This window comes from Grus americana, chromosome 2 (assembly GCF_028858705.1).
Source record: "Grus americana isolate bGruAme1 chromosome 2, bGruAme1.mat, whole genome shotgun sequence".
Classification (NCBI taxonomy): domain Eukaryota; kingdom Metazoa; phylum Chordata; class Aves; order Gruiformes; family Gruidae; genus Grus; species Grus americana.
In genome coordinates, this window is record NC_072853.1 from 79,401,144 (window position 1) to 79,413,420 (window position 12,277).

The window sequence follows — 12,277 nt, forward strand, 5'->3', positions numbered from 1 at the left end:
CAGCAGCGGGTTGCCCAGCGCGAGCGGAAGGGGCTCCGTAGCTCGGGTGCGCGGGTCTGGGCCGGCAGCCTGAGGAAAGCGCCCGCAGCCGGAGACCCGCTCCTGGGCCTCAGCAGCGGCGGGGCGTGCCCCGGGCCTGCTGCGGGGTGTGCCCCACGCCGTGCGGCCTCTCTGGGGAGGGGGAGGCTGGCAGCAGCGGTGTTTCGGTGAGGGCACTGGTACCTTCCTGCTCCTTTGGGGACCTTCTGCCATAAAGGAGCAAAGCAAAGGCTGGGGGCAGCCCGCTCGCTCTTTGCAAGACCCGGGCCTGAACTGCTCACCAGCTTTATTTAACAAGGGCCAGTTTCTCTTCTGCGCGCAGCTGGTGCCAACCTGGGCGCTTCAGAGCCCCTCAGAACACCTGCTGGTTCCCAACAGGACGGGAGGAACATTGGCCTCCTCAACACCGTCAAGGCCCCGATGCCCGCTTCCCTCTTGCAACACGAGGAATGCAGCGCCAGACGTCTGGCAGCCCCTCCGGCAGCCTCCTGCCAGGTGAGGGGGTGCCTGGTGCAGGGCCCGGACTGTGTTTCACCCCGGCACCCCTCCCGTGCACACCCAGCACAGGGGCCACTGTGGGAGGCAGCTGCACGGCTGCAGCGTACCCCAGAGAGTCTTGCCCACTACCTGGCCAAAATGATGGGAAGTCTTCCCCTAGAGACTGAGGGAGCATTAGGACTCAATAAGACTCTAACGTAGGATGAGGAAAGACTGCCTGTCCTAAGGAATAAACTTCGCATGATTGACATTTGTGCTTGCCTATTTTTGTCATCGATGAGAAAAGCACATAGGACTAGAAGGAAGAGTGGGTTTAACAAGGCAGGGTGGGGAGGAGAAGCATGACAGATGTAGCTGCCAGAATGACTCTTGTACATCTGCTTTCATTAGCAGATTACAGCCCTTTCTCTCCTGCACAGTGAATTTGAGACTCAGCTGGGATTTTAGCCCTTTGAGAGATTTGCTGTCTCTAGCTATGTTTGCCTGAGGATCTTTGACTTCGCAAGATACAGAATACTTACATTGGAAGATTTCCCAGCTGCTCTTGCAGTTTTGTCTATGCTGTATTAAAGTATGCTGGCTAACGGTAGCACATTTTATCCTAAGAAGAGTTGGGCAAAATTGTTGTATCTCCATTGGAAAATACCATTTATTCAAAATTATGAAAGTCGAGTTTGACAAAGTGTCCAAGCAGATTTTTTTTAAGAGTAAAGATTAAACAACATTTTGATTTTTTAACTTGTAAATTAAATTGGTAGTTAAGAATCATGATCAGAATAGATATTTTCCTCTAAAAAACAACATTTTGAATGATTCAAGATGATCTTAGGGGTTTCTTTTCCCCTAAAAATAACCAGTTCCTGGGATCATGAAACAATCCAAAACTATTGTTTCTTTTTTTTTTTTTTTTTTCTTTTCCCCACCCTTTATGGATTTGGGGAAATGCCTGAGAAACAAACCATCAGGGTGAATGTTTTCCTTTCCAGAGCTGTGGGAGAAAGCTCTGCTTCGTTAACTGCTTCCATTGGATTGCAGAAGCAGGGGATGTTGAACAGGGATGCCGGGGGGGCCCAGCACCCTGGTGGTAGGGTTGACCATACTCGTCCCAGAGCAGCTCTGCTCATTTGCCTTTGTAGTGATGCTGCCTTTTCTGCCTTGCCCCTAGAGCCTGCATGTCAAACTCATTTTCTCTAGAGAAGGAGATGCGGTACCCGGGCTGATAGCCTGGGTGTCACTCAGCAAAAGCTAGTGAACTAGAGAGAGATTTTGTAAAGATGAAACACGCAGACACTTGAATTTCAATTTTTTTGTTATTGCTGCTATTACTCCTTGCTCTCTTAGACTTCAGCTAAGATGCCACACTCAAAATCTGTAGCACAGATTCAGCACAGATTCAATTTCTTTAGCACACGTGAATCGATTTATAGACATATTCTACATGGCATAGGCAGATTTTTCAAAATTCCCTTTGCCAGAACCCTGACCAGAGTTTAATTTTCATCTCTCAGTTCTAGTTTTGTTGCCCTTCCAGCTCATCCCAAAGCACTGGCATGGGGCAGTACAGGTGCTGATGGCAACCAGAGAAGTCAGAGACTGCTCAGACCTGACTAGTTCCTCAGCTAGGGGAGTGGAGCTGAGCTCTCCGGAGCACTCAGAGCCTACTGCAGGTCCTTGGCTCCTGGATCTTGATGCTTATTCTTTCCTAGCTTAGTCCAGTGCACAATTACAGCCTAAGGTATTTGTTACAAACTGTAGTACACTGGATGCTTCCAAATTGATTTACAGGCGGCAGCTCTAGCATCTGTTAATGCCTTATTGATTCCTCTTTCTGTATCTCCATGTGATTTCTCGTGGATTTATCAGATTTAGATAGGTTTATCAGGTTGGTATCATCTTTAAAGATAAAGAAATTAAAAGCTTGGTGTTGCCCCATGTGCCAGATCTGTATAGAAGCTACATAACCATCTGTGCTTAAATGTAGAGACAAGATGTATCACTGCAGGAATATTGATGGAAGACGTCACTTGACGGAGCTGGAAATTCACCATTAAACAATCAGAAGTAAATCCAATGTCCTCATGCATGCTGAAGGTTTAATATGTGTATTTCTGAGCTTGCATGGATTTTTCCGTTTAAGCCTTAGCACCTTCACAGTTGCTGCGCTGCGATCCTCGGTCCTTTGCCTGCTCCCTCTGCCCTTTCTTTGCTTGGAGCTTTCCGACAGGGCAGTACCCTCTGCCTGCTCAGGGCTGAGGTTCCTCACCTGCCTTTTCCTCCTGAGTTGTTAATGGCCTGGAGGGCACAGTCTGACATCTGCTTTCATTTATTTCACACCCGCTATGATTAAGCATAATCCCTGTGAAGAAAGAGAGCCTCTTCCACACTTTTTGTCACAGATACTGCTGAAATGGAAACCAACTAAGCCAAAATGTGACCGAGACTCAGTAACTGTGAAAACTGGCAACTTCTGGCTGGTGACTCAGTCCCTGCTTGTGCTTAGCTGTGCCAGTGCCATGCGTGCCATAGGTGCAGAGACCCTTCCAGCACGGGGCTGCTCATGATCTTTGCCAGGAAGGACAGAGGACCTTGTGGTTTTCTTTTAAAAGCATACAACCGCTTTCCAATTGATGTCTGCTTGAAACTAAGAAATAAGAATTTACTCATCCACTTGCTGTTTCCATGTGTCAGTCTTCTTGGGGAGGCTTTACAGCTCTGTGCTTGATGTGAGGCTGTGTATCACAGAATCACAGAAGGGTAGGGGATGGAAGGGACCTCTGGAGATCATCTAGTCCAACCCCCTGCTAAAGCAGGATCACCTAGAGCAGGTTACACAGGATTGAGTCCAGGTGGGTTTTGAATATCTCCAGAGAAGGAGACTCCACAACCTCTCTGGGCAGCCTGTTCCAGTGCTTGGTAACCCTCAGAGTGAAGAAGTTTCTCCTCATGTTGAGATGGAACTTCCTGTGTTCCAGTTTGTGCCCATTGCCCCTTGTCCTGTCACTGGGCACCACTGAAGAGAGTCTGGCCTTGTCCTCTTGAAACGTGTAACATGTCCCAGACAGGACCTTGCGTGCTGGTTTAGCTGCTGAACAGCGTTGTCTTGCCTGGAGATAGCTCCTCACTAATGACTGTGGGCTGAGCAAGAGAGCCCATGCTGCACAGAGCCCCGGTCATGCTGCAAGCTGCTGCACTCTGCTGCCCGGGGCTACAAAGCCACCACCAAGATCAGCCAGCTGATGCCAACGAAGAGGCAGCCTGAGGTATTGGCTTTGTGTGGCAAGGTTTTGGCAGCATGTGGGCTACAGGGGTGGCTTCTGTGAGAAGCTGCTAGAACCTTTGCCCCTGTCCAACAGAATCAATGCCAGCCGGCTCCAAGATGGACCCGGTGCTGGCCAAGGCCAAGCCTGTCAGCAATGGTGGTAGTGCTTCTGGGATAATATAGTTAAGAAGGGGAAGAAAAAACTGCACAGCACCAGGAGCAATTGCAACCAGAGAGACGAGTGAGAAGATGTGAGAGGAACAGCCCTGCAGACACCAAGGTCAGTGAAGAAGGAGGGGGAGGAGGTGCTCCAGGTGCCGGAGCAGAGATTCCCCTGCAACAGCCTGTGGTGAAGACCATGGTGAGACAGGCTGTTCTCCTGCAGCCCATGGAGGTCCATGGTGGAGCAGGTATCCACTTGCAGCCTGTGCAGGACCCCATGCCAGATCAGGTGGATGCCCAAAGGAGGCTGTGACCCCATGGGAAGCCCATGCTGGAGCAGGCTTCTGGCAGGACCTGTGGCTCCATGGAGAGAGGACCCTATGCTGGAGCAGGTTTGCTGGCAGGACTTGTGACCCCATGGGGGACCCACACTGGAGCAGTCTGCTCCTGAAGGTCTGCACCCCATGGAAGGGACCCATGCTGGAGCAGTTTGTGAAGAACTGCAGCCCATGGGAAGGACACACGTTGGAGAAGTTGGTGGAGGACTGTCTCCTGTGGGAGACACCTCATGCTGGAGCAGGGGAAGGGTGTGAGGAGTCCTCCCCCTGAGGAGGAAGGAGCGGCAGAGACAACATGTGATGAACTGACCACAACCCCCATTCCTCGTCCCCCTGTGCCACTGAAGGGGGGAGGAGGGAGAGAAACTGGGAGTGAAGTTAAGGCTGGGAAGAAGGGAAAGATGGGGGGAGGTGTTTTAAGATTTAGTTTTTATTTCTTATTACCCTACTCTGGTTTTATTGGCGATAAATTAAATTAATTTCCCCAAGTTGGGTCTGTTTTACCAATGATGGTAATTGGTGAGTGATCTCCCCCGTCCTTATCTCCACCCACGAGCCTTTCATTGTATTTTCTCTCCCCTGCTCAGCTGAGGAGGGGAGTGAGAGAGCGGCTTGGTGGGCACCTGGCCCCCACCACACCTGACATCAGGTGTAATCCAGTATAAGCGTGCATCCCGTCTGGCAATACGCACAGGTACTCTGGATTGCACGTAGCCTCAGGCTGCAGCCCCAAAGGCATCGGCGTGAGGACAGGTGTACCGGGTTTGGGAGAGGTGCGAGGGAGGCTGGAGCGGAGCCTCCTCTGTCAAAGCCGTAAACCCGGACTTCAGAGGAAGGTGCTGGGTGTGTTCATCGGAGGTGGTCACTTAGCAGCGCTGCCTCTGTGGGAAGGTCTGAGAGCAGGTCTGAGTGTCCAATGGGCAGAGGACAGCACAGGCACCAATAACACGTGGCCACCTTGGAAAAACGTATGCTTTACTGCCTCTTTGCTTCATTTTCCACAGTAACAGATTCCCCACCCCAGAGCAAGAGCTAATGAATTAAGTATTTGTTAATTAGTTATGTGGCTGAAAGGTGTTACCCAAATTACACTTCCCTCCCCTTGTGAATGCATCCAAGGCTACAGCAGCAGATGAGTGCTGCTCCGTGTGTCGCTGTCCCAGCTTTCTGCCAGGCCTTTGTCCTTGGGTCACTGTTGCCTGTGCCTGGTGTGCGTTAATAGGATTATATTTCCTGAGCACGGGGAACCTGCCCAGCTGATCGTGCGCCAAAGATCAGCTGGAGCAGGTGGTCCTCTTGCTGCCCACCCAACCCTTTGTCAGCAGAACACATGGAAGTGCCTTCCAGGGAGGGACACCGTCCCTCCCTTTGTGCCACCTGCAACCTCTGAAGCTCCGCACACTGCCAGGCGAGCCAGCTGAGTCCCAGCCCTACACCACTGCACCACGGCCAGCTGGAGCCCTGCCACACCCCAGCAGATGAACTGCCACAAGGGGCAAGGCAACGGGGAGCCAAAATAGCACAGACCTTGCAGCGCTCTCAGCACGCACACCACTCTTCAAAAGCTTTAGAGCAACACAGAAGTCATCTGTTAACCAACCGCATGTTTCAGCTGGTGCTGAAGTCCCCCTTGCACTGGGCTGCATCAAAACCAGCATGACCAGCAGGTCAAGGGAGGTGATCCTGCCCCTCTACTCCGCTCATGTGAGACCCCACCTGGAGTACTGCATCCAGCTCTGGGGGCCCCAGTACAGGAGAGACATGGACCTGTTGGAGCGAGTCCAGAGGAGGGCCACGAAGCTGATCAGAGGGCTGGAGCACCTCTCCTATGAGGACAGGCTGAGTTGGGGTTGTTCAGCCTGGAGACCTAGCAGCCTTCCAGCACCTGAAGGGGCCTACAGGAAAGCTGGAGAGGGACTGTTTACAAGGGCATGGAGTGACAGGACAAGGGGTAATGGATTTAAGCTGAAGGAGGGTAAATTTGGTTTAGATAGAAGAAATAAATTCTTTACTGTGAGAGTGGTGAGGCACTGGAACAGGTTGCCCAGAGAGGTTGTGGATGCCCCCTCCCTGGAAGTGTTTAAGACCGGGTTGGATGGGGCTTTGGGCAACCTGGTCTAGTGGAGGGTGTCCCTGCCCGCAGCAGGGGGGTTGGAACTAGATGATCTTTGAGGTCCCTTCCAACCCAAACCATTCTGTGGTTGTCTGTGTGGGCATGGCCTAAGTGTGCCCCACTCTGTGCTGATACAGGGAACTTCAGCTCCTCCCCTGGGGGCTCTGTGTATGCCCCAGGCCCCGGGGGATCCTCGCCTGCATGGGGCCAGCAGGTGATGTCCAGACACATATGGATCTAGCCGCCTGCTTTTGCTGCATCTGCAGGTGGGTACAGTTTTAGAGGTTGCTTTGAAACTCTGGCCTATCATGTTCAGCACTATTAGTGCAGTGAATAATGACAGCTGTCCCTAGGTGCTGCCATTTCTTCTCATGAGGGTGTGTGAAACAAGCAGTATGACTTTAAGATGAAGCGACATTTCAAAGGAAGCCCACAGGAAGGAGAAACTTACTCATCTGCAACAATTTCTTTGGAAACAAGAGTCAGCAGATGCAATGACAGGCCAGGTTTTATAACAAGCTTAATATTCTGGGTGTGGATTTGCAAGTGCTGCCTACAAGCATCCTTCCTCTTGCAGGAGGATTAGCATGGGGGATTACAGATGCCCTTTGAAGAGATTGGCATATGCTCAGATGGTCACACCATCTCAGGCTTCCCAAGTGTGTGGAGGCAGGGAGAAGGAGGAAGCGAAGGCAGTGGAGAAACAGACATCCTGCTCAACAGTTGCCAATGGGAAAACCACAATGTGGCTTTAGCTCTCACAGGGACTGATAATTCAAGATCACTGTATTTGCTGAGCTCATCAGTGATGGGATTTCATCAGGCTCAGCTCAAAAACTGCACCCCAGCAGCATCATGTTTGGACGCTCAGCCTCTCGGCTGAGACACAAAACCAAAGTGCTGCTTGCTTGTGGTCAGAAATGGCCCTCAGTAACTTGTGCATGCCTGAATTACAGCGTCAAACTCCATGTCATGGCCAGTTTCTCTTGACTCTACACACACACAGGAGTCATTACAAGTTTGCAGTTAAAGCACAATGCCCACCACACATACACTGTGGTCTTCCACATCCCTCTGTTTCTCAGTGCAGGCTTCTTTCCATCCTCTGTTACTTCTTTACAGGCTTCCCCCCCATTTCCTCCTGTCAGGCCTGTGGTTTCGCAATTGTCCCCAACTCTTCAGTATCCCCATCCCAGCTGTGTCCTCCCAGGTCTTTCTGATGCTGTTCGCTGATATTCAAAACCTTCTCTGAAAAGCAGGAACTGCTCCACTGTGCTGTTACAGTATTACCTCCAAACACGAAATGCTCCCCAGCTGAGCAAACCCCCCCGTTTTGCTCAGCCCATCATTATTTCTGCAGCTCTGAACCGTCCTGCTGCACGTCCCCTAACGGGTGCTTTGTCTTTCACAAGGCACAGCCTTGCAAAGCAAGCAGTGACCTGACTGTAGTAAAAAGGAAAAGCACCCACCCTCACCCACTTCACTGGGTGCATCTTCCATCCCAGCATGCACGCACAGCACCCTGGCACAAGCTCCCCTGCAAGCGTGCATGAAGAATAAGGTTATTTTCTTTTAACGGTTGTTTATTCCACTTTCCAGACACTCAGGCAGAACCTCGCATGTGCTGTTCTTCATGCCTGTCAAATGCACTGTGCAGGGAAGTGTCTCACCTCAGGTATGTCTCTCGCCCACCACAGCAGAAGCAATATAGAAACACTAATAGGAGATACCTTAAGACAACAGCTCCATTCACGTCAGCAAAAACTGTTAGCAAAGCAAAAGCATGTCAATAATCAATCCAGGGTCCACCTAATAAACACAAAACAGTTGTAAACTGTGTTAAAAGAACTGCTTTAAAACTACATCATTTAAGCTGCAAACTCAAATGTAGGAAAAGCCAGATTTGTAGCTGAGGGTCCACATGTGGTGCTGCAGCCTCTCATGACTGCAGCACGCATGGAGAACAGCGGTGTCTTGGTGGGTAAGGGTCAGATCGTTCCCGTACATATTGTATGTGGCAATGCCCCGGCAGAATAAGCTGAATTAAGATGTCACGCATACGGCTGTGAATTACAAAACTATCGGGAAGGCTGCCGGGCACCAGGATTACTCTGGTCTATTCCTGGCTCCAGTGGCAGAGTCTTAATGGGTACGGCCGTGATTACAAGCCGGATAAGCAAGAGCCCACGGCTGGAAGGGCTCCCTCTGAAAAGCTCTGTGGCTGCCTCTGGGGGATTTGGAGCCGTTCTGCAAGCCGCACCTCCCGTCCCAAACTTGGCAAGGACTCCCTTCTTGCTGAAGAGGAAGGATATTTGCATGTCTTACAGGAATGGAGATGCAGCCAGGGAAGCCAGGATACCTAAACTCAGTCTTGCCTTTCCTAGGCTGTAGGTGCTTACACAGGAAACCAGAATAGGAGTCAGGTAGAAAAACTGATTTTAAAACAGGTACTTGCGCAAAGTATAGTAGCATTGTCTCTGCTCTTAAATTTCTCACTCAGTATTGGAAAAAGGCAATTGCTACTGTGTACCACTGAAAAATACAAAATCCTGCAAACCAGGCTGTTTTTTGGTTGCAGATGTAAACCCCAGTGCTGAAGATTCAGGATCCTGTTCCCTGATACCTGAGCTTCCCCCTCGTTCCTCATGGGATCGCTCAGGTGCAATCACGCAGGCAGCAGCCGCAGGGTGGGAGGCAGAGCAGGGCTCCTTGGCTGCCTCCTCTGTCTCCTCGCCCGGGGATCCGTAGGGGCAGCAGCGCAGCAAGTTGTAAACACACAGTTACTAGAAAAAGCCTTAGCTGTGGCTCCTCTCACTTACAGAAAGCAAGCCTGATTAACCAAGTCGATGTGTTTTTTTTACGCCATGACCCTGTGGTTGCACCCAGGGTTTGTCACTGCTCACAGCCTGGTCATGCTGATAAACGAGAAGGCCACCACCACTTTACCCCAGTAAGCGATACGTGGCGTAAGAGCCAAATGCCAACTCATCCTTTCCTAGAAATCCCAGCTGCCCACGGCAGCTGCAAAGCTACAAAGGCTCTGGTGTGCCAGACCCCTGGGAGGAGGGGTAAGCTGCCCTGGGCATGGGGGTGCTACTCGCCGAGCACCTCAGGAGGCTTTCACGGAGAAGCAGTTTGCGTTAAGCACGGGGAGAAGAGCAGGGGGGATTTTTGGGACGGGAACAGCTCTGGAAGCGCTTCCCTTGCCACGGCCCGACACCAGGTGGGGCTATGGAAACCTCCGCGGAGCCCCGCAGCACGGGCTGCGGGCACCGGGCGCGCCGAGGTGCCGCTCCCTCTCCTCAAACAAAATGTCCGCGGCTTTCTCTTGCGACCCTGGCGCTGCTTTGTCGCATCCCTGCCTGCTGCGGGCAGCGGTAGGGGATCTCACGCCTCGCTGCCTGGGAAAGGCATAGCAATACGGATTCAGTGATATTTCAGTGATGAAACAGTCGCACAAGCCCTTTCCTTGGCTTCTGGAGGGGTCCGGTGCTTTTACATCACCAGGAGTAGCCCTCAACCTCCTCCCGGCATAAACCTGGAGCACGTCCTGCACTCCGTCTTGTCCCATTTTATCGGGGTTTTCTTTCCCACCCCCCCGAGGCACCCTGGAAACCTTCCCTGGCCCACCAGCAGCCCAGTGCTCCCCTCCCATCCCGGGGCCCCTGCGCAGGCTCCGGGAGCAGACGAGGACGCAGAGGCCGGGGCCGCAGGCAGGTACATACGGGCTGGATGTAAGAGGGTGGACAGGACAGACGTAGCAGCTCTCCAAAGCCCCCGGCCGAGGGGCTCCCCAGCCAGTCCAAGCCGTGTGGTGCCCTACTCCCAGCCAAAATGGAAATGCTTCCAGGCTGACATTTGTGGTTTGCCTGCTTTCTTCTCCGGGGCTGTGGAATAGAGATACAAGAAGATTTCAACTGGAGGAGCTTGTGCCAAACTCGGACTGAAGGCACCGCGGGACAGGCAGAACGGCTGCTCTCGGGAAAATCCCACAGCAGAAATGTGCCATGAGCAATTCTGCAAAAACACTGTTTCCTGCAGCCAGCAAGTGACTTTTTTTGCTTTGAAAATTAACATCTCAAATTAAGATTGCTCCTGTGCTTGTCAATGGTTTGGCCTATTGCAATGCTATTTCAGACAACACAGAGGATATTAGAACTTGTCAGCTATTCCTTGATCTTTTTTTTTTTCTCAGTTTGAAATGTGAATTGTTTAAAGCCCAGAGGATTTCACAGGACTCTGTTTGTTATGACAAAATGACAATAGAGGCGAGGCAAGGTTCCTTGAGCTTGGCATTGCTCTTCTGTTTCTGAACTATTGCTTCTAAAAATCTTCCCCACAGTAGCAATTCCCCAGTCCAGCATTCTCTAGCTCTTGCTCAGAGTTTGAAATTATATAAAAAAACCACCAAACAACAAACTAATTTCCAGCAACAGAACAAGCCTCCAGATTCATCTGTCTGGAGATTTTTTTCAAGAGGCTCCTAGGAATTTTCTAATACCTCTCTGTCTCCCTTATACTTCTCCAGCCTCACTCATGACCTGTATGAGTTGGAAGCCAGACATTTTTAAATTAAAAAGAAAATCCCCAAGGAAATGAGACAGGGTTTTTTTAATATATAATACACATATACATGATGTATATTTATACATTATATGTTATTTATGTATGTATTTAAAAGGTCAACAGTGTGTATATATATATATGCATAAAAGATCAACAGTAAAGAGACCCTTGATATTTTTAGCTGTTCTGTCAAATTGAGAAAATACTGGAGGTCACCTAGGATGGCAGTAAAGGCTTGTGATGATTACCCTCTTTTGCAGGTTTTATAGGCTTACCTGCAGAAACCTTCCAGCTTTGGAGAAAATCCCCCCACACCCTTTTTCCACTAAGTAAATTCAACAATGCTCTTCATCATGGGATGTTTTCCATCTAATTAGTGGGGGGGGAAACAACTGCAGATTACACTATGATTTTCTCCAAACAACCCTAATTTAAAATTAACTAAAGGGCCTGTGTGAAACCAATCAAGGAAAGAAAAAAAAAGTGAGGTGGATAACAGATGGTCCCACAGCTAGGGGAAGCTCTGAAATGAGCTCAACCAGACTAAGCTATTAGAGGCTTCCAGACAAATAGGCCAAAATAGCCGCTGCTAAATACTGGAATCATTATCATATATACCAGTCTGCCTGTAAATGAGATAATGTTTCTACTGAAAGCTAGACTAAAAAGTACAACCTCCTTATTCTCCGTATTTACCGTGAGAGCCTTTATGAAAAGCACGCGTTGCTCTTTGCTTAAGTGCCAATAGTGAACTTTTATAACATACTTCTCTTTGTCCTGTCAGCCCAGTACAGGTGTGAATCCAAGAAATGCTTGGTTCATCCTTCTTACCAGGATGTAGAAAAATCTGGTTGCAGTTCATCTTACTTGTATTCCTGTATTCACACCTCATCTAAAGACTGATTAAGGCCCTGATCCAGCAAAGCAACAAAGGCACGCTTAGCTCCAAACAGGCCTTGCCTTGCAGTTTCCGTGACTTCAAATCAAAGGGAAGAGACACGTGCTGGCAGTGCGGGCTGGAGCACGTCTGGGCGCAACCTGCCAAATTCTGCATGTTCTGACATCCCTGGGAAAGCTGCGGGCTGTGCGGGCAGCCAGGGGCAGAAGCAGGGCTCGGCTACGACAGACTGTGCTGCAGAAAGAACTTTTGGATTTTGAACATAGTCTGTAGTCACTACTTTTCTCTCCTGCTGCGAATGTAGAACAGTCGGCGCAACGTGCCAAGTCTTGAATTCTCCTCTTGTTGCAGTTTTTACCAGTTTCCGAAGAATGTGAGGTTATTGTGACCATATTCACCATATT